Consider the following 4,421-nt stretch of genomic DNA (forward strand, 5'->3'; position numbering starts at 1 on the left):
ATTCAAATCAAGTTCTTTTTTTGCTACAGCTAATTTTGCTTTCTCTGAAAATGATTTCAAATGTATACTTAAAAATTTATCAATACGCATCGGTCGACATTCATTTCTTAATATACGATTCTTCAGATCATTAAATTCTGATTCTACGGCAGCTGAACTTATATGTATTTTTTCGAGTTTAAACGCATTTATCATAGTATTTGTATACAGTGGAAAATAATGTAATAGATTTTTTATTTTAGAGGTGATAGCAGGAGCAAAGTATGAATTAATTGCCTCACCTTGAGGAGCATAAGTAACTTTATTTTTGCAATCTTCGATCAAAACGTTTACCCAATTATAAGTAGTATTTTTTTCAAAACTTCGAGGATCATTATTGTCATTAAAGAGTAATACCTCTGCTGCTGAAATATCTTTATCAATGTTTTCGTGTTCTATTATATTATTTAGATCTGTATTACCTTTAATTATATTATGCAAGTATTTTAAAGCTTGTTCAACTAAACTATCTGATTCATTTTGATTTAATCCACAGCCTTCGCTATTACAAAGTATTATAACAGCTCTAATGATATTTTCAAATTCCTTAAAATCAATTACTTTTGTTAAGTATCCCATAATTAACATATAAAATGTTTTTACTCGTGGATGTAAATTTTTAAATTCGTTCCACCGGGAAATTAAATGTATATAATGCGAGATATCTAAACGAATGAGGCATGACGGTAAACTATGAGGTAATTCAGTAAGATAACAAAAACATTGTTGCAGATAATCTTTTAAACTCTTACATCTTCCAAACGATTTTGCTACAGCACCCATTAGTGCTTTGTCAAAGTCGCAAACTATCTGATTTGGATACGGAAAATTTTGTTTATGAGTACAACCTATTTTAATGACTTCGTTAAACCAATACATGATTGCATTCGTATTTTGGATTGTACTTAACATTTGAAATACGGGCATTTTTGCTGTTGTTGTTTCTACCATTATTTGGTATAAATATATGTGCGAAGATAAATCATTTGTTGGTAACTTTAATTTTTTGACTAACGATCCCGTCGCATCAACACAAATAAAATTTGAATGTTGAAGATATATTGCCATTTGTTCTTGTGTCCAGTAGTGGACAAAGAATGGATCCAATCCAATTGAATGAATATGTCCCGCATGAATACCATACTTCATTTGCTTTATATTTTCTATTGGATCAGTAACAGATATTCCTAAATCTATATTGCGCCTTTGTTCTTTAGCTTTACGTAAAACGTTAAGATTTGGTAGATGAGCTGGCTCGTCGTCACCAAAACTCATAAGTTTGTCGGCTTCCTTTCTACGCCACATACACGACAAAATATTTGCGTCGACCATTTCTTTGGAAACTTTAATTCTCCTTTCACCTTTCAATTGTCGTTTTTTCTTATGTGTAATTGAATCATCGAAATTTTCAATTACACATTCCATTGTTATATCAGTCTGCGTTAAAGGTTTGTTAATAACACAACCTTTGAAAATGCAATCACATTCTGGACATTGACCTGATATAGTTAAAAAGATACCAGTTCCAGATATTTTACAACGTTTAAAAGTTAAAGGACATGGCAGTTTCGTTAAGGCATATATTTCTGCATATAACTCGTCAGTCCATACCTTACGTAATAAAACATTATATCTTCTTTCTTTTAAAACATTATCCGCATAGAATACTTCTTCGGGAGCTATTTTCAACCAAAGTTTGTAAGATAAATTTAAGTTGAAAGTGATAAGATCATTATTAGTTTTATTTAAACTAATATCTTGATCTGATTCGATAATTGTTGAATTAATCTCAAAATTAAAAAACTTTAAAATTTTATCCCAAATGCCAAATCTATTTTTCTGTAATATTACGTAAATATACTTTGGCTTTAAGTGCTTATTATTAGTGCTCTCAGGATTTTGGAAACCATTTAAAGCAGGCATGGGCAGCTAGTAGTAAATTGAGCCGGAGCGCTCTCCGGCGCTCCGGAGCTTGTCGGCGAGCTCAAAGCGGAGCGTGAACCGAACCGAGCGGCGCACAGTGGGACAAAACGGCTTTTGGCGATCAAAATTCGATTTTCGTGAAATCGAAAATTGAAAAACTAATTACATACATCGATAGAGAATAAACTGTAGTTTAACGTAGTATAATTCGTTTTTTCATATTTGCTTCCGTTTTGCCGTGGTTCGCACTCAAAGTCAGTAGAAATTCGTCAAGACGAAACGCTGATAATATTACCCGTAACTTCAATGTACGATTCTAATGAATTTTACTCGGAAAGATACAATTCAAATGAATGATAAAGTTTACTAGGATAGTATAGATTCTATTCAGTGCATAAAGTAAGTTAAAATGTTAACAACTTTTTAAATAATAGGATCTGATTGAAACGAAGTACATTTAACTAAAATCTCAACTTTGAGTTTGATTTTAAAAAAATGCTACAACTTGCGACGTGTTTAATTATTACTACAGGAAAGAGTGAACCTTCCTCTATTAGAATCTGAAAAAATTGGTTGCACATGTTTGCACCTTTTCAAGAAAATGTCGATTGAATGAAATTACACCCATCTCGGCCGCTGCGCACGAGGATGGAAAAGCAGTAACAGATACGATTATTAACCAGTTAACTGCCTTATTAACTATTATTATTAATTATTGCAACGTGTATATTTCTTATCCAAAACTTTATTTCGGTTCAATAAAAGTGTTCAATATAACGATTAGTTATAAATAATAGGATCTGATTGAAACGAAGTACCTACATCTAACTAAAATCTCAACTTTGAGTTTGATTTTAAAAAAATGCTACAACTTGCGACGTGTTTAATTATTACTACAGGAAAGAGTGAACCTTCCTCTATTAGAATCTGAAAAAATTGGTTGCACATGTTTGCACCTTTTCAAGAAAATGTCGATTCAATGAAATTACACCCATCTCGACCGCTGCGCACGAGGATGGAAAAGCAGTAACAGATACGATTATTAACCAGTTAACTGCCTTATTAACTATTATTATTAATTATTGCAACGTGTATATTTGTTATCCAAAACTTTATTTCGGTTCAATAAAAGTGTTCACTGATCAATACAAATGTGATCCTTTCTTGTTTTTCTTTAACTTTTTCGTAAAAATTATGATAGGAGTATTTGCCTTGCATTCGACGTGTATACTTGTCATTGCCTGATTTTTATTACATATCCCGTTAAAAATTTTCGAAACTAAATCCCACAGTCAAATAGTCAATAGGCCAATATTAACTTTTCTATCCCCTGTACAGTGATTATAATTTAACGATCGCGATAATCTTCAAGCATCTACCAGCTAACCTATTAAGTACCAGTTGTGCACAATTACCATATCATAAACCAACCTAATTTATTTTATTGTTGTAAGCAAACTTTCAATATTCTAAGACAGTCGAAACTGCTCTACGGCAATAATAATTATTTCGACTTGTCGGCCATCAATTACCTTCTATAAACGTTTTCGTAGATTTAAGCCCTTGCCCTTTTTTCGGATTATATCTTTTCATTCACGAAACAATATGTTTACCATCTTTTAGTGAGAACAAAGGGTTCATAAAGTTCTTACCTGCACGCGGAATGCCTCAAGTAGTTCACCTGAGGGTACGCTCGGTACCATAGATACCATAAACATATTACTGTCCGTCACGATTGAATTGACATTATCACCTAACTTTTGCTTATATTCGCTTTGACCTGATGAACCATCACATCCCCATTTGCTCGTTAAAAGTAGGTTGGTGTCATTTAAGGCTTCAATTTCACTCTCAGTTTTTAATTGTATAATTCCATTGACTGTAGAATCGAGTAACTTTTGAAGCGATACTTTAGCAGAAACGCTAGTAACTTCGTCAATTTCGGGCAAGCATTTGCTTCTGGCTTGAATAATTTCGTTATAACTCGGTAATGCGTTGTGATTCCTCTTCTTCAACTCGTTTCGAAGCACAGTATACTTATCTTTGGAAAGTCCTAGATCCAAAAACAAAGATAATGCTTCTTCCGCTGTAAATTTTCGTGGTGCGTGGTTTGCAGTCCGAATCGTGTTCTTCATTTCATTAAGAAGATCTGGACCAACTTCGTCGACAGCTTCAACAATGGATGCCTTTTCGTATTGTCGTTCTGATTTGTATCGTTGACACAGCCCTTGGTTAATCAAATCAGTAGACATATTTTGATTATGTTCTCTTAATTTCTGTCTTCTGGTCACTTCTGAACAATCCTCCAAACTTTTCACTGGTCTACCTACATTGGACGTGGATGGAACTTGATACATCGCTGTGGTATAGATCATAAGAAATATAAATAAATATATTATAAAAACACATGTCTTGTCATTTTTTAATTATTATATCCATTTCTCTTACAGTTATTAACA

Source organism: Osmia bicornis, unplaced genomic scaffold (assembly GCF_907164935.1).
Source record: "Osmia bicornis bicornis unplaced genomic scaffold, iOsmBic2.1, whole genome shotgun sequence".
In the NCBI taxonomy this organism is placed as follows: domain Eukaryota; kingdom Metazoa; phylum Arthropoda; class Insecta; order Hymenoptera; family Megachilidae; genus Osmia; species Osmia bicornis.